General features: G+C 34.5%; 1 long non-coding RNA gene across 2 annotated transcripts; it reads right to left on the bottom strand.

Moving 5' to 3' along the window:
* Positions 1 to 9,620: 9,620 nt before the first annotated feature.
* Positions 9,621 to 18,217, bottom strand: LOC118167118. 2 transcript variants are annotated; one of them, XR_004750951.1, is made up of 3 exons: positions 17,912 to 18,217; positions 13,847 to 14,018; positions 9,621 to 9,988 (listed from the first exon to the last, which is right to left on the bottom strand). It is a non-coding gene; the product is annotated as an uncharacterized LOC118167118 (long non-coding RNA). The 2 variants fall into 2 exon arrangements; XR_004750952.1 differs by lacking the exon at positions 9,621 to 9,988 and adding an exon at positions 10,428 to 11,105.
* Positions 18,218 to 19,427: the final 1,210 nt, after the last annotated feature.

Genomic DNA, 19,427 nt, shown 5'->3' with positions numbered 1-19,427 from the left:
AATAGTAATGAAAGTAAGAGAAGGAAAGAAGAGTTCCCATCAGGCAGAGCAAGGAAATGACCGTTGTGTATGTGCTGAATCCACAAGACACTCTACCTTACATGCAGTAGGAGTCTGCTTTCCACGGGGCAGGTACCAACACAAGCCTGGAACACTGATGAGTGAGGTTAGGAAATGGAAGAGAATAAGATAACTTCACTAAATTAACAATAGAATTATACGAGGTAATGGAGACATCAGATTAACAACATGAATTTCTGTTCCATTATAAGGGTTCATATAGTTGTAACAGCAAATTAACATGTCCATCAGAGCCTTTTTTACTTTGTTTATATATCCAAACAGGGAAGGAATTTTCCACAAACCAGGGAAGAGTTCAGACTCTTCCTTCACCTAGCTGAAATACAGCACAAAAATAATTGTTCTTTAATATGAATATGATTCTGAAACACTACAAAGGTAAGTACCACCATCTTGCTTTAAGTCTCCATTTGAATTTAGGTCTTTCAGCAAAGGAAGTTTGAATCAGGCCCTTTATATTAATGTTTTTATGCAATTATTATGTAATTATTTCCTTTCTCTGCCTCCTTCTACACCACAACAACATTATCTTTATTAGTGTTAGAATTTTTAACCAAGTTCTTCTTCATAAACATGTGAATTTACATATCTGTGAAAAAAAAAGGGGGGGGGCAGGGAATATTTAATACGGTAAAAAGAAAAACATCAAGTAACCTTCATCGTATGTGAGCTTGGAAAACTAAAAATTTCCTTATCATACCCTTTCTGGCTGAAATTCTGTGGGATTATACCTGTCAGGCAATACTACTAGCTCGAAATTTCTGTGACGGGGACTGTGCCAACTCTCTGAAGAAAAATATATATATATATAAAAAGATAGTGATTTTACTAAGTTTTATATTAGGAATCCAAATAGGCTTTTGAAAATCTTTCTGCTTTAAGGACAGTTTGACATTTAAAAATTGAAGTCCTTTACAAAGTCACATATTTTTTTTGATGTGTTTAAGTACTTTATGTGTTCAGTAAATGTCATAATGCCATTAATTCTCTTTGCAGAGACATCCAATTTTATCCTGTTATCAAGGTGTAGTACAACCAGTGGAGTGTTTGTCTGAACATTGAAGGTCTGGAGTGGATTTGTCTGAAAAGATGGGTATTGAAAATGCAAAACTAGTCACTTGGAAGTTAGGGTTCAGTGAATGCCGGCACCTCAAATCTCAGCAAAATAAAATAATTTTCAGGTTTCCAAATCTATAGTTTTCACTTTAATGAGTAGGTGAGTTTCATTTGGAAAAGTATGGTCTGTAAGTGAAAAATATGCTATTTTTTTTAACATTTTTAATGTAAACATTTTTTGTCATCGCAATACTTTTTCACATGACTCAACCCAGGAGGTTGCTAAGCAACCTTCTGCAGCCAGGGGAAAGCACAGGCAGGCTTAACAGAAGATTCATGTAGGTGACCCTAATAGTAAGAAAAATTAACCGAGCAACTTAAAGCTTCCATTGTTTTTTAAACCCTTATGACCAAACACCAGTAATTTACTCTTACTTACTCAAGAGCCATTTATGAAACTGCTGCAGCCACCCAACTTTTTCACCTTCTGGGAAAGTAAATGAGTAAATAATACTTTATACCTTTATTTCTCACTACTGTATTCTAGAAGTATTTCTGTTATGGGTTGTTAAGGTATTTACAAAAGCTTTTGCGCTTTCCTTTATGGTTAAGTGAGGGAGTGGCTTTTGCAGTGATAACTGAAAAAATGTGAGTGCACCAGGGGACAGCCAGAGCTGACCTGAGGACAAACAGCACCGAGGACACAGCCCTCCTGGGCTATCTGTGAACCTGGCCCTGCTTGGTGTCATCACAGTTGCCTGGAGAAGGAGTGGGTATCCATAGGCAGCACAGCTCTGACCAGCTCACAGAGAGCGAGGTAACCTGGCACAAGTCCTCTTCTGTTTCAGTTTCTCTGTCACAGCACTGGCATCAGTGCAATGGGATTTGTTACAGGACAAGGTGAGTCTAAATCCCTATTTTAACAGCTGTCCAGGTCTGTTCTCAAGCCCACATTCATCCATCCATCACAAACACTGCTAATGCATCATCACACATCCAGCCATGCGTATAGTCCATGTTCTGGAGCAGGAGAGGGCTAGTTGTCTTGTGGAGGCTGAAGACATAAAACAAATTAATGCACCAGTATCTCACCCTTGAATCTGGAGGAAGGCTTTAGCCAGATACTGTGCTTTGAATTGAAGCAACCTACAAGCAGGACATACGGAAATAGATCATGAGGTCCAGTTTCCTTCACATTATAGGGTGCAGTAGCAGGCCACTGGGGGGACAAACCAGCATAGATCATATGCAAACATGGATGGCGGGTTTCCTAGCACTCTAATAACATATAAGTAGTCAGACATTAATAATAAGAACCTAGGTGGCTAATTGATTGAATTGCAGTTCATCTACAATAGTGTGAAATGTGAAAAACAGCAGAAACACAAAGCAGGTGACATGCAATGAACAGACAAACCAGTCTGTGAAAGAATGGACAAATTACATGAGACATTTGAAATTTTGAGTGAAAACATTTCTGCTGTTGTTTGATTCCTACTTTGTACAGAAAAACAGAAATATATGTGGTTTCATTGTATATATACAGGATTGTATCACAAATTTATCCATTTGAAAGAAGTAACCAACACACCTCAAATTTTGACAATGAGATCAAAACCATAATTACATCATGTAAATATTAGATACCTAGCTAATCTTTGAGATCCACTACTCATACATGTCCATTACTTCCTTGAATATTCATTGCTTTTTGTTTTACTAGTCCTTTGCTTTCCTGACGAAAAGGCTTTTATTTCACATTACCATTTTTAAAAGACCTAAATGCAGACTTCCCAAATAAGCCAGATGTAACGCACAAGTATTTTAAAAATAAAACCATTGTTTAATAGACAAATGCTCCTGGAAACTAAAACACAGAGAACAGGTGACTTTCTCTAGGTTTTGTTGCGAAGTCAGTGACAAAGACTAGAACTGTCACCTCTAGGAGTCCTCTGTTACCTCTCTCTCCAAGAACCATCACTTCTGTATACTTCAGTGCTTCAGCCACGACACATTCAGTCGTGGCTATACCTAAGATAACCTAAGAAATGGTTGTTCTTATGAAGAAGAATTATTCCCTTTCTACACATTGGGGAAATTTTTGAGGTGAACTAATTTGCCCAAGTTCACAAGGAGCTCGGTGACAGAAGAGAAAAAATAACTTTTTTCCCCCTTCTGGATCCAAATCCAATACCCCAGTCTCCCAGCCACAAAGCATAACTTGTTCTAATGGTATCAGCTCAGTACAAGGAGAAATCACCTGGAGGCATACACAGAGGCTTGTTTATAGTCATCAGGGACTAGGAGGCAGACAGCTAAACCAGCTCTGTACACAAAAACCTTGAAGATAAGAATGAACACAAACTTCATATCTGTTCTCAAGGCCACTTGACTCTTTAGAGGTTTAATTTTGCAGATTACCAAGAGGGTGTCTTGTGAGCTGGGGTCACTTCAGCTTAGCTCCCAGCAGTGTGGTAAATCAGATCCTGTCCATGTAACTGCAGTAGAAGCTCTCATTTGGAAGAAAAATCTATGCCTAGGAATCTATCACAGTGAAGAAAACATTGCAAAAGGAAACTCACACAGAGGTGCCTCTGAGAGCTGACAGTTCAGCCTGCAACAAAAGTAGATCTAGCAGTGAAGCACACAAGTCCTCCATTCATCTCCCTGAGTGATAACTCTAAAACCTATTTTGCCACCGGTGTGTGTTATTTCACTGCTGAGCAGAGAACGAAAGAAGAAAGGAAGATAACACCATAATAATCAGCAACTTCTTTCCCCCCATAAGAGGCAGAGACTGAATTTCAAGCAGAGTTTTTAAAAATGCTTTCTTTTTGCTGACTGAAATCCTGACTTCAATGAAATCAATAGTATTTTTGTCATTGAATTCAGAGGGGCCAAGATTTCATCCATCACATTTCCAGTCTAATCTCTGCTAAGAGCACTAGTATGTGTATTTCCAAGAGCTCAATTCTCAGTGTTGGTCCTCCTGAAATTATAGCATTTCATTGCAGTTCTTAAGTAGGAATTATTTTTTTTCTTTAGAAAATCTAAACAAAATAGTCCACATATAGTTCAGTTTGATAAAAATCTCTTGGCATTGGGATTTTTAATATTTTAAACAAGATGCAAAACTACTGGATACAAAGTTAAAACTGTCTGGGTAAATTCAGTGACAAGTATCTTGTGCCCAGGATTTTGATGCCTAAAATAACTGTAAACAGTAATTAAATATTTCTTACTTGACAGAGCTGTACATCTACTTGCCAGTGTCAGTATGCTGGTCTGCAGAATTATTTAAACGAAATCTGATCTTTTCTGATCATCAAATGATATGAATAAGCATTAGGGTCTCTGGAATGCAGGGCAAGGACTACAATTAAATAAAGCAGTAACATCAACAAATAATCATAAGTAATGTTCATAAACCTTTTAGGAAAGTTCTGCTATGCAAAGAATAACTGGTATTAGAAACAGACCTCTTATCTCTGGAAAACACATTTGTTAGGCTTATAAACAAGATATAAATTATGTATACTCTTGCTGCTGTGACAAAATACAACAAATACGTTTAAAAAAAACAACCCACATTTCATTAAATTTTAAATAAATTGCCTTTTTAACTCATGAGGAGATTGTTTATTTCAAGAGTTTATTTTTTCTAACTTTGTTTTACCGTTATATGGCAAAAGTTGTTGCCAACTCCTTCAGAATAAATAAATAAATAAATAAATTGACTATTAAAGCCATAACAATGAGAAAATAATGACTCAGTTATGAGAAAAAATAGAATATTTTTTCAGTGTACAAGATTAATAGCCCTGCCCCTTGGACATTTTACAAATTATAATGAACATCAGCAAAACTTTTGCTCACAAATTTGGAAAGGAATAAGTACTTCTCAATGGTCTTCAGAAACATTTCATTCTTTATGATTTCACCAGATGGCTGAAAGTTGTATTCCACTGAAATATTTGTGCTTTCTTCATTTTTACTGACCTCTGCCATCATAACCAACTAAGTTTCTTTTGTATCACTTCAAGCTTCTATGACAGGTAGCATCATGCTTTATACATTTTTTTTCCTTGGTTGCTCTTTCTGTGTTTTCTCTTTTCATCACTTCTTTTTATTCCCTACATTCTGTACCACTCCCTACACATCAGACAAATTCTCCCCTCTGCCAATAACCCATAACCCATGTTTTTAGGTAAAGAAATACTTAAGAAAATCATGACAAGAAGTGATAATGGCAAAATATGCTCTCTAAAGCTATTTTGTACACCTCAGGCTGAACAGCAAATATTGTTATAATTGCTATTTTTCTATGGAAAATATTACAATTAATACCTGTTACCTATGAATCTGTCTAATTTAGGAGAAAAGCAAGCAGTAAGTTACTTTTACATGGTGTGTCAATTAAAAAATTATTCTAGCGAATTATTTTGTCCAGAGTCTGTTGGGCTTTAATGGATTATCAGTTTCTAGAAAAACATGGTTGGCAGTACTAGCAAACTGTAGCCTTTTGAATCTTTTGTTCCGGCAGCTACTAAAAAAGAAATTCTATAGCTGCTGAAGCAAAGTAAGGTAACTGGGTTTGTTAGAAAAAGCATAGCTAATCTAAACTATGCTTTCAAATATTCAGAAGTTTTATCCAGCTAATATTATTCACTCCAAAATAGAACATTTTAAATCAGGATAAATGCAGGGTTGTTTAATGGAATCAAACATTTTTTTCTGGATCAAGGTATAATACTGCTTTATGCTTCTCATTGTTTCAGTGGTTGCGTGTAACACTGAAGAGGGTTAAACATGGCATTTGAAGCTGGTCCTTTGTCATAAAACTGGATCAATCTGGTTGAATGATTTTGGCAGCTAATTGCTCTGCAGTAGATAGAAAAAGTTGTGAAATTCTCTTCAAAAGGGATTTTCAAAACCATTAAGCATTGGCTTTAAAGCACTGCTTTAACTGAAGATAATAGACATTGCAGAGCATAGTTGTACCATCTCAGAGTGGTTAGGCTGAAGAGAAGCCCACAGGAGAATTAATCACTTAAATTTCAGAAAAGCAGGGGTTTTAGTCACAAGAGAAATTTTGTGTTAAGGTCCCAGTGGCTAAATAGTAAATACATTCTTGACAGAAGTATATGAAAGCATTGTTGATATAGATCAAAAGGAATGTGTCTTGACCTGGGAAGCAGTTTTCCTAGACATGAATAAATGAGTTATGGGAAAAATGAGATGTCCTACAATAATGGCAGAAATCAGAAATCTCTGGGATAGCACAGGGTACGGACCAACCGAGCCATTTTCTAAATATTGCTGTGTGTCAGCAGTCAGGAAAAAAAAAAAAAAAAAAAAAAGGCCTGTTTTTCCCCACAGTTAAACATTACTTTTAGTTTGAGGTAATTTTTACTTTTTGTATTTTCTTGGGCCTGTTAGGGAATATGGACTGCAATATGGCAACGGTTGAATTTTGGATAGTTCAGTTCAATATGTATTTTATACTAATATTCTGAACGGCTACTTTGAAAGCCTCATTGTCTAAGGCCAGGGAAGGTTTTCTAACAGCTTTCTTAAAAGTAAAATTAGGTTTTAGATTGAGGGAATGTATGAGCTTGTAGATTTTGGAGAAGGGGAGATTATGACATAACCTATCTTGTGGAATAATAATTCTAATTTTTTGGTATGATCAGTGGTCTAAGAAACCTTATGCTTTGAACCTTCATTTACCTCCATGTCTGGAGTTAAAGAAAAATCTTTACATATGTGTGAGGGAAAATCTGGAATTCGTACCAATGTTCGCTACCTAATAAACTGAAAATCTATAAAAATTAGACAGTCCATTTAAGGTGAAACACTCATTAAAAAAAAATGTGATTCTTCTCCTGAGCAAAAAAAATAATAATCTTCTAGAGCAATTACAAATTTTCAGATCAGTTGATATTTCTACCTGTGACCGTAACCAGACTGACTTCTCATCCCTCCTACATCCTTCAGGCAACTAACTAGCAAGTCTATTTTCAGCTGAAACTTTTCAGTTCTTCTACACTTAAATGCAGCCCACTGGTTTTTATTGCAGTAATTTTGACTTAAAGTCATAACATGGAACAATGAATATTGCTTAAATTATTTATTTAGGACAAAAGCGAAGAGATAAAACAAGCTTTATACCAAGAGAACAGAAAGAAGCAGTTGACCAAGTATGCAATCATATTCATACAAACCTAGTATGTCTAAAGTGGATAGACATATCTCCTGTAATATCTCATGTCATTTTCCTTGTCATATAAACAATTTCTGCCTCAATGAAACAGAGAAAAACTCTTCACATGTTGTCTTTTTACTCATCCAAACTCTTCATTTTTGAGCAAAGATTTTAATGTCATTGTCATCAATGGAGCTTTCCATTGTGGGCCTATGGATTGTCATCTACAAGCCACTATTACCTCTGTAGCATAGGAGGTTAATGACACAGGTTTTAACCAACATACTGATTTCTTAATTTGGATGAATATGTTTGCAATATATTCATTACATTAAAGAAAATGTGGAATTTGAAAAGCACTAACTCTACAACATATTCAATTAGCAATTTTTTGTAATTCTCACAGACCAGTAAAAGATCTATGTAAATTTTTTTATATAGATTACTAACACTGGCATTTTTTTTTTATTTTTTTGAGCAAAACATTATCACTTTTTTATTTATTTATTTATTTTTATCTTTCATCGGTTACCAAATTACCTAGATTTATTTATTATTATTTTTTTAATATTTCCCCAAATCTCCTTAATAACATAGTAACGGGCAACTTGTACAAATTATAATTTCAATAAAAGTTATCACTTTATATTCAGCTTTCTTTCTAGCTTTTCTAGTACTGATTTCTAATCACTGTATATTTTAAGGCTTTTTCTGTGATGAAAATTCATTTCTATGCTCTGAGTTTAGCTACAGGGTTTTTTTCTTTTTCATGGTCTCACCTCTCTGAACCCTCACATTAGTAAATTAGTCTTTTTCTGTAACTCTTGTGAACAAATACACTGCTTGAAATATATATATATATTTATTTACTACTTCTGTTGTTTACTGATGGCTCTGGTATTAAGCAGTGCACTCTTCAAAGACTGAATATTTGATTTGTTTAAACAGGAGACACTATGCTATATACATAAAACTAAGTGCATGGTCCCTTTGACACTTTACAAATACCTCTGCATTTTTCAGAATATGTTAAAGACATAAAAAGAACAATGAAAACAAAGCTAATGATGGGTCTCTAACAAAAAACCGAAGGCAATTTTCAAAATGAAAGAACATTTTCATTACACCCTATTTATAGTTTAGAAATTCCACCTAGAGATGCTCTCCCAGCAGCATTCCCTTAAGTAAAATCACCAGAACTGACAGATTTTCAGAGTGGAAAGCACTGGGAAAGTGTGACATTTGTACAGGTATGTCATTTTGTAAAAACAGCTCAAAACAGGCAGTCATCGCTTCATAGCAGCTCATAATCTGTTGTAAAATTCTACCAATTATTATCCATCTTAAGAATGTGGATTTGTATTTGTAAAGATTATACAGTACTCCAATCCTCAGGTATTTCAAAACAATTACTGAACAGAAAGAGAGAAAGAAGTAAAAAGTATTTAAAAATGAAAGAAGAAAAAAAATGCTTTTGGCTTAAAATCACTTTTCAAATTTTATTTTTTATGCTTTCAAAGCTTAAAAAAAATGACAATGTAAAGCAGTAAGGTGATGTAAAAAATTGTAAAGCGGGTGGGGAACAGGAAAAGGAAAAAGTGTGCTACTAGGCTTCAAAAATTCAGTTTTATTATTATTTCCTCTTAACAGATTATATGTAGCAAAACATAGTTCAAGAGTTCATAAACCTACCTGATGTGTTGTCCAGTTTAATACTGAAAGAAATACCACATATATAAATAAATTGCCTGTTCAATGTTATACAGGTTTCTAAAATTTGTCCATTAACTTTCTCAAAGCATATGAGTTATCTCATTAAAAAAAAAAAAAAAAAAAAAAAAGTCCTCATATGATTTTAGTGCCTTTTTAGTCTGAATCAATCTATCACATAAGTAACAAAAGAGATAAACATATGATCTGCTTGAGCTGATCGTACATGTCAAATTTACTGAATCTTTATACCATTAATATACCAATAATATACCATTTGTTGACCTTCTCAATGTGCACCTTTTTCTATGTGCCATCAATTCTAGCCTTACTTGGAATAGACTGTTATGCTTTGGTGATGATTTTCAGTGGGAACATCTAAATAAAGCAAATGCCAATTGCAGTGTTTTGTTTTTTTTTGTTTGTTTTATTATTATTATTATTTAATGAATTTATGATATTTTTAATTAAAAATAAAAAAAATAATAATTAAAAAAAAAGAAACTGAAAACCAACCTTCAAGTTTGCTGGAATATAAAATCATTAACATTTTGATCTAAACTGAAAACAGAAATGGAAAACTAACTTGGAGAAAAATATGCTACTTGAAATAGGAAAATTTTCCAGAAGTCTGTCCAAAAAGAAAATGTCAGTCATTGAAAAAGGACAAAATAGGAAATATATTTGACATCTTCCACTGAAACAATATTCCACTGAAGTAATGTTTCACAATATTCATTCCACTGTTTCTCTCATTTTCAGTCATACAAGGGAACTACAATAAATAATTACTCACTCTGTCCAAAAATTGTAGGTAACAGGCAAAAAGTAAGAGTATGTTTCTCTGTTTTTCAGTATTTCATTCATTCAATGTTCTTTCATACACTGGGACCTTCACTGTCCTCGGAATCCTCTGCTGTTTGTGCATACCACACACTAAACAGCAACAGAAAAAGTGCTGGTAAAATCAGGGCACATGTTTGCAATACCATGAACCAGTGAATTTGTGCAAATACTATTAACATAAGGTATAATATATAAAAATATTTCTCCTTCTTAGCTTTGACTGTACTACATTTTAAATTCACCGGTCACTATACATACAACCTTTAAACAAAACACACACATTTTAAACTTACTTCATTTTTTTTCCATTCCTATGTCATCGTCACACAAAACAGCTAATAACCCACATATGAAGCTCATTTTGCCACTCCTTTATATCTTCATATATCTTTGGATTTGCCAATTGTGTATATCACAGTCTTCTGTGAGGTTAAAAGCAAAGGTGGGGAAGAGAGAGTACTTTCACAAGAGAATGGAAGGAAAAAAAAAAGGGGGGGGGGGGGGGAAGTCTAGGGAAGTCTTTATAATCAGACACTCACTCTCCTTTCCTGTCTTCTCTGTAGGAATGTTCAGTTAAGAGGGCACGTGCTGTTCACAGGACCAGAAACATTTGTACTGCCGAAGAAGGTATTTTGTGTAAAACTGTATGGATCCACAGTGACACCCAACGGCCATAGCGATGCGTTTGCTAAGGCTGCATTTCTGTGTCCTTTTGTTTAGTATGCATTCTGCATGAAAGGAGTAGCTCTTAAGTCTGGTTTAATAGGATTATGCCAAACATTGTTTGTTTGTTTGTTTAAATTTACTTTATAAAAGTATTTTGATATTATGAGTTGTGTGCAGTGTGTGATGATGGCAAATACCACTTCTATATAGGTTTAAGACATGGTTTCATTAGACAATGCTAGAAGTGATGTACAGAGCCAATATGAATGGAATATGAAGACAATTAATAGTCAGAATGGCATATTGGTTTTATACTGAGAAAACCTTTAAGAGCTTATGTGTAACACAATATTATGTGAACTTTAATTAATATAATAGTAATATTCCATTAGCTAAAAATAAGTACACACATTACTTCGAGTAAATTATCGATATGGTTGCACTTCTTCTTAAGCCTTGGTCTTAAGCCAGTGATTCAACACAAATGGATGGCAAAATCTTCAAGGCACAGGCTATGTCTCAAAGCTTGTGAACTGGATTACTGAAATAAAAGGAAAAGAAAAATGATCTATATTTATATTTAATACTTTTTTTTTTTTTTTTTTCCAAAGTGCCAGGCTATGGCTAAGTTGTTGTGTTCCAAGATGGTATAGGACAGAAGGAATAATATCTGAATTACTCTACCCAAAGTTCTCAGACTAATCCTAGGATTGTTTCCTGTCTGATGTTTCCTGTCAGTGGTTTCACTTGCTGTATGAAAATACAGTCTATTTATTTCATTGAAGATTAAGTTAATCTTTTCTTCACCACAGGACTAGTGATATATAGATATATATGCATATGTATAAACATGACTTACTCTCCTTTGATCATTTGTTATCCAAAGAATGTAACACTACCCTGCTCAGACTGATGAAAAGCATTTATTCAATCACTGCCATCAAATGCAATTAGTTAGGTAAGTATTGACGTAAAGCATAAAAATCAACTGAAAGACCAGTGCTGAAATCCAGGTCTAAAACTTTAAACTGAATGTGAAAAGACATTTAAGTCCACTACTGGACTGATCTAAACTGCAGAGCAGGTGGCCTAATCCACAGATAAATTAGATTTTCTGAAAAATACAGATGCATTTCAAAACTAATAAATATAATGCTTTCTTCTAGTTGTAGCTTTGTTACCAAGCTGATGCTAAAGAGTATTTTCCAATAGCTTTTCTAACATTCCCCTACCAATGTTCTTTTCCAGTGGGATTTTCAAATTCAGTTACAGCCTTAGTCTTTTTAGAACAGGGAGTAGTATCCCAGACTATATGAAGCATTATCTACTTTAAAAGGACAGTTCAAAAATATGAAAAAACCTACTGTCTTCCTTTTATTCTCCACCTAAGTCTATTTTGGAGGACTTTTTTCTGAAGTAGATTCTAGCATTCCTAAAAGGTAGGGCTACCTGTGTATTTTGTATTTCTGCTTTTCAAGAGTGATAACAGCAGTACAGAAAGACAGGCTACGAAAATACCCACATTCTTCCAAACAAAAAAATAACTTGCAAGAGCTCAGAATGTATTAGTGCTTGATAGATGATAAGAACAGAATTCTATAGAACAAGATTATAATTCTACATGGTTTCTTAAAAAAAAAAAAAAATAACAAAAAAAACTAACAGCCAATAAATCTCTTTTAAAAATATCCATTCCAATTGCAATGTACTTTTTACTGAAAGGCTGGTTGTATTCATAATTAAAAATTAAAAAAATAAAAAATAAAAGGTTTTATGATGTTACAATTCCAAGGAGATGCTGTCCTCCAGGCATTCTCTCCACTGCCCTTCTATCTGCCAAGGTTGGCTTGCTTCCCTCTGGGAAACATTTCTGCTGGACCAACACTCTGCTTTATCAGCTCCTTTGTAGCTTAGTGAAACAGCATCTACAACTTTTTGAAGCTTCCTTGACCTTATATTGTAGTTTTCCATGGCTGAGAAATATGATCACTTCTTCCAAAAGAATATTCAACAGCTAGAGTCTGTCGTTCCAAGAATGCTTTTGCCAGTTATTACTGAAAACAGCTAGATGGTACTTGATATAAATAAAGCTCACTGCAGATTTCTTCTGCAGACTTGAAAGGAAAAGTGTACCTTTCAGTTCATACCCATCTGAACCAGAAAAATCACAATTTATACAAATACATATGGCAAACAATGAATGTGGTTCATCATTACTCATCTTCTTAAGACTAAGGAAAGGAAGAAAGGTGTAAAAGTAATAATATAATAAAAATAAATAAATAAACCAGACACACACAAAAAAATATCCCTCCCACACAACAGGAATTATCAGGACGAGTGGACCTTAAATCTTGCTTGCCATGTGTAAGTGAAAAAATACCATTGTAGGTTATTTCAGGAGTGGTCTAGAATTTTTTCATAAATTTGGTAATAATATGTTTATAAAGAAATAAATAAAAAGCAAAAGCAGAGTTTGATCCTCAAAACAAATAGGTGATTGTTAAGGTACAATATTTTAATTAAAATAATATTTAATAATATTTAATAATATTTAAATAAATTTTAATGGAAATTAGGAAAAAAAAAGGGGGGGGGGACAGGGGACATCCTTTTCCTGTATTTTGCAGAGAGCTTGCTTTATAGTAAAAACATGAATATTTTCATCTACAGTTTTATTTATGCCAGATCTATTACCATATAAGATACTAGAAAGCGATCATTTACACAGGTTCTTCCTATGCTTCCAACAAGTATCTGATTAACTGAAAAACTTATTGCAATTAATATTTTTTCTAGAGGCTGTATATGAGGAACATACCACATGATTTGCTAGATAGACTAAGGAAACCGCAAGTCACAATCTCATTTTACAACAAATATCATTATATGCAATCCCTAGGGAGACACTCCAATATACTCAGATACCGTGTTTTTGTTGTCACCCATTTGACAAGAGTTTTTACCCACAGTAAGACATTTTACTACTGCAATTTAATATCATCATTTAACTATGCCATTCTGATAGAACAGAATAAATTATATAACAGAATTTGTCTCTGAGTTACATGTATTGAAAAGAAAAGAAAAAAAAAATTAAAAGAAAAGAAAAGAAAAGAAACATGAAGTTTTTAATTTAAAAAAGTATTATTTTTTTCAGCAATACCCTTAATACAACTTACTTACATGATCTACAGTGGAGTCTTAGTTGCTGGATAAAAGTACACAAATAACCAAAGTCTGCATTGAAATAATCCTACAAAATCTTCAGTTTATAGCCACTTACACCAGTGGGAAGAAATAATTTTGTTATTGTTATTGTTGTTCAGGACAGATTCCTTCTTTCCCAGACACTACAAATGTTTAGTTTGAGGAGGGAAGATCCATGAGCTGGGGAAAGGAAATGTCTGCTCTTATTTCATAAGCCTGCACAGCTGTATCCTCCACGTATATCCTCCACAAAATGCTCTTGTAATAAACATGATCTTCATACTTTTTTCCAAGAGCTTCTAAATGCTGTTTCTGGATCTTTTCTCATATTACACTGTTGTGTGGATGTCACCTCTGTGTCACATTCCATCACCTGCAGTCCTGGTACTTAGACATCACTATGAAATAACGTGTTGTATCCTGAACCCTCGTTCTGTAACCCAAAACCCAGCCCTAAAAAGGTGGCTACTGAGAGTATTTAACATCTTGAATAAAAAGTTCATTACAGCAGGTACTTCTTCTCCTGGCCTCTTGCAGAGGCATACTCACTCTTTCTCCAGCCCTCCATCCATGTTAATCCATATTCTATAGGTAAATATATACAAAATATGTATTTTTATAGCTGGAAATCATAATTTAAATATTGTGACAGATTTTTAAGGAAGCATTCAATAATTGGATGATACTGTAATTGTCACTAAATAATAGACAATAAAAAAGTAAATGCAAGAATAACAAATCGCTTTCCAACTATAATAATCCTCATGCTGCAGTGACAAGATACATAAACTCAGGAGGCTAAGTGATCAACTGCCAAATCAGTGATATTGTGAAGAAAGAACCCCAGGATCTCACTATTGCATTCTTCTAGCTACATCCCAGAAAAACAGTAGACTAATATTCCTAGGTTTTCATTACATTTCAGAATAAATTGGAAGAGGGAAATATTTCAGAATAAACTCAAAGAGGGAAATATGATATTCTTCATGGAACGATAACATATTCAACCATTCTATCATTTTGTTTTAAATAGGGAAAAGTTTGCATGATGGCTTCAGCTCTGAATTCTTTATTTTTATTTTTAATTCAGATTTCTGTAGGCTGCTTTGCATTGTCACATTTTGATTCAGCTGAGCTCAAGCTCATAGTGTTGAATAAGCCTCCCAAGAAAGCTTAAGAATTTTTATGTCTTAGCTCCAGTTGAAAAGGTTGCTGCATTAAAACCATTGATGTGTGCAAACTAAACCTTCCTTCAGTGTTGGTGTTGGAATAAAATATTCAAGACCATAAAAGCTAGCCCAAAAAACTCTGGAACCTGCTTTAGAATTAAAAGTATTATAAGTACAATACCATAAGGGCAATGATGTTTTTTGATTTTTACTATTACTGCCTATATATATATAATTCATAAAAATGTCTTAAAAAAAAAAAAAAAAGGAAAAAAAAAAAAAGGTCATACATACATATATAATAATGTTAGCCAGGTAAGTGCCCTGGAAATCCAACAATCAGAGTAAAGTGGATTTGGGTACATAACTTTCTTAGTTTTTTTAACTAGTGAAGTCAAAGAAATAATATGTTTCCATTGACAAGGATGAAATCTGAACTACCCTTAAAAGCAAAACAGCTACTGATTTCAGCAGAGACAGAATTTAATATAATCCTTATTATTCCAAGTTTCAGGGAGTTTTTCTCTATGTATTTACACTAAACATAAATAAGAGCTGTGGTTTAGACTTTCAAAGAAAGTCTCCATAGCTTATGGAGAAAGACCTTGCAGCCTCATGGAAAATTGAAAAGTCAAAATGGAGAAGTCTGAGTGAGATCGGTATTCTTACCAACAGCAGCTTTTGTTGGACTGTTACCTGCAAGGTTGAAAAGCACTGATTTAAGGAAGTTCAGTGTGTTGCTGAGAGCACTTAATTTTTTTCCACATAAATGTGTGGTTTAATCAGCTCAGGTTCATATTTAAATATTCAGTTATATCACGTTTGTTCAATCTAGTGCTATAATTTGTAGCAGTTGAAATAACACCACACTTAAGGAAAGAAAAAAAAAAAAAGAGAGAGAAAGAGAGAGAGAAAGATGGTAGAATTATTTGCATGATTACTTTGCTTGCTATAAACATTAAACTTCTGCCCTCTGGAACCATAAGGGTGGTGTTAGATTCTTTTTCTTTCAGGCATGATTGACTTTAAAATGTAAATTGAATTCAAATCTCGATTCTCAGGTATTCTGAACCCTGTTCTGCACTGATCCCAGAGGGATGGAGAGAAGAAGCACGCATTTCAAATGTGTGCTTCCCATTTCCCACCTGAGATTCATCAGGTTCATCCATCTTCTACCACATACAGATCTTTACCTTTATTTTGGTGTCAGTTAAGACAGTCATGACTGTAAGGATCAGTTTAAAAGACCAGAAAGGCCAAGTTGGCAATGGATGTTCCAGCTTAATCTCTTTCCTTGAGGCACGCTAGGGGTAAATTTTGGGAGAGACCGCTAGTTTTCCCTTTTCAAGCATTTCCTTTAAAAGGTTTCAGATTGCAGTGCCTGCTAATGTTGCAGCCTTTTAATAGTAGAACAGACACTGAAAGGAACCAAAAATTGTGAACTTAGTCTTTTTCCACAATGGTGCAAACAGATGAGCTCACTGTAGTGCTCTTATTTTTAGGTAAAGTGAAAACTCTGACTTAACCAGGCATATGCACCTTTAATATACCTAATTTTTTTAAAAAAATTAATTTCTATTTTCCAATATAATGTGGGTTAAATATTAATCTGGGGGAAAAGGTAACACACACCATAAAATGGAGATAAAAAGTAAAGAAAAAATATATAAAAAAATCTATCATTAACTGTGACAGAGTAAAACTAAAGTTTCTGCCAGAGAGTTTAACAGCATTGCAGTGGTCACAGAAGCCTGGTGTTTAAAAATTAATTTCTAGTTTGAAGCTGTTACTGGCAGTGCCAAGAGCATACAAAGTACATTTGTTCATCACTAGAGCTAGTTTCAGAGTAGAAAATTCAAGAAGAAGACAATGGGGTCTGTCCAGTTTCTAAAATAGACCTGGGAAATATTTAAAATCTCCAGGCTGTGAAAAATAGCCTTCCACGAAAGAAGAGCTAAAGGGCAAATTAGAGAAATATCTCATCTCCGCATTTTACAAGGCTATAAACTTGTCTACTTCACAAAGAATGGTGTCCTATTAATTTGATAAAAAGCTGATCAGATGTGATTTAAGTTTCTCTAAAATAGAAATTTAGGGAACAGCTCCTGCTATCTCTGTTCTTACTTGAAAGGAAAAAGATGTTTATCAGACCATTGACTTAAACAGAAAAAAAATATTACACCATTTCTCATGCTGCAAATGGAAAGAGAAACAGATTTGCAAATTCAGCCACTGAGCTGTAAATATATTCCTGCAGCTACTCAAAAGCATAGCAGAAAGACTTTATTGTACCCATCAAAGATGTCACCATGTGCACTGATATCAAACCGTTTACATTTTCATCTGTGAACTGAAAATTTCTGAACAAGTCTGAGCACTCCTGACCAGCAGTCCTAATATTTTAAGATCTGCTGAGAATGTGTTTTATCTAGCCAAGCACTATTACCTGTTCAACTTCCAGCACCTCAGTGAATGGTAGTGATGATCTAAAGAAAGAAGAGTGCGTACTGCAGGAGCATAGAAAGCAAGCAGGAACCAAAATGTGAAAGCCAAGCCTGTTCTAAAGACCAGTTTTAACAGTTAATAGCAGTGTCAGAAGTGGATAAAAACAATTTTGTCTTTTGGAGCAATTGAGGAAATTATTCACAGAAAACAAGTGTGGTTTTTTGTTGTTGTTGGTTGGTTGGTTGGTTGGGGTTTTTTTTGTGAGTTTGGTTCAGTAAACAAAGATTTATTGCAGTGAAAATACTTATTATTTAAACCAACTTGATAAATAGCACCCAACACCCCCAAACAAACAAACAATCAAACAAAAGAAACATTTTGTAAATTCCATTATTTGCCACCCTCTAGTGGTCATCTAATAGTTAGAATTTGTTTCCGTTCCCTGATTGGCTGGTTAAAATGCTGTAAAATGGGAAAATATAAGGACTGAATAATCTTTTTAATTGCAGAAATGCTTATTTACATGCAAATACATGTCTTCATATGTAGAGCTGTTATTCTCCATACATCCTTGGAAACAATAATACATGCACATGAATATTTGTAAAAAGCAAGTAAAAAGGGGGCAGGAATATGGTCATAGAAGGCAGATGTTCTGAATTTAAATTCATGTTTTCTAACATCTAAACAAAAAAGAAAAAAAAAATCAGATCTGATTTTCCACTGCATGTACTTCACTTACTCATTGACACTTGTGTGAAGCATGAACAAAGTAGGAGTGACATACTGGCAGACCAGCCTTAGCCAGGCTCCTTTTAGTTGCTTTTCTTGCACATACAGTTTTCAAAGTAAAAGCTGGGAGAGAGTCATGCCCCAAATGATTGGCTGCAGGGAGTAATGTTTCACATGCTCTACAGCGTAGTTAGAAATGCCAGTTAAGTGCTTAATCTTGAACCAGCAGCAAAAGATCAATTAAATTGATAATGGTATTGATAGCATGCTTTCAGCCTTGCAGCTAGCAGCGTAACAAGACCCAATGGCTGGCAGCTGAAGTCAAAGTCAGCCTTTCAGTCAAGTACAGAGTTTTAACTGCAAGCGGAAGTAATAAGAACGGGTTACATTGGTTTCTGTTGGCAATTTAAAAATCAAGGCTGTATATTTCCTAAAATGTATGCTTTATTGCAGGTGAAAAGTTGAGGATGACCTATGGCCTGTGCTCTGAACAGCAGGAACTACATGATCACAGTCTAAATGTATCTGATCACTTATTCAGAAACTCCATCAAATTAACTACTGCTGTTTCTGCCATCCACTAACTACCATAGTTATTGGGGTCATAATGCTGCTAGAGTTGGGACAGGATAGGTCTTGAGAGAAAGCAAGGCTTAAAAGGACTTGAGAGTTTTCTGAAAATGTTAAATGAAAAGGGGAAGCAGGAGTAAGGAGACAAGACTAGGTGATTCTACAGGTTGAAAAGCAAGTTTCTGAGATTCAAGTTCAGGATAGCCATTCTGGGTTTACCTTATTGTGCTATTCATTTACATTTTTTGAATTGGAGAAAAAAAAACTTAGCCCAATGCTAGATTTCCCCTTCTGTGCCTGACTAGATGAGCACCCTAGAAAAATACAAGATCTGTTCCTGATGGATCTTGTGTAATGTATGCCACAAATAAATAGAACAAGCATATTTCCTATTCATTAGTTTGAAAATAGCACTTTGTCTCCATTTTAGCAGAATGACTTTAACAGAAAGGACAAAGCAAGACAAAGAGAAGTGCCAATTTTATTCTACACTGGCTGCATCAAGGTTTAGTACACATGCTGAGGAGAGTGCAGATACTTATTAAAGATGCTGACATTGGCATAAAAAAGTAATTACAGTATTGTGCCTCCCTTTGTAACAAACAACTCTACTTCCCTATCTTAGAGGTGACTCAAAGCCTTAAATCAGAATTCTCAGGGTTTCCCACATAGGCAAACACTGCAGGATTTGAACAAGTGGATATGCTTCCTGCTCATATTGCTTACTGCTAACTATA

This window comes from Oxyura jamaicensis, chromosome 4 (assembly GCF_011077185.1).
Source record: "Oxyura jamaicensis isolate SHBP4307 breed ruddy duck chromosome 4, BPBGC_Ojam_1.0, whole genome shotgun sequence".
Taxonomy (NCBI): Eukaryota; Metazoa; Chordata; class Aves; order Anseriformes; family Anatidae; genus Oxyura; species Oxyura jamaicensis.
This window is presented reverse-complemented; position numbering and strand designations above follow the sequence as displayed.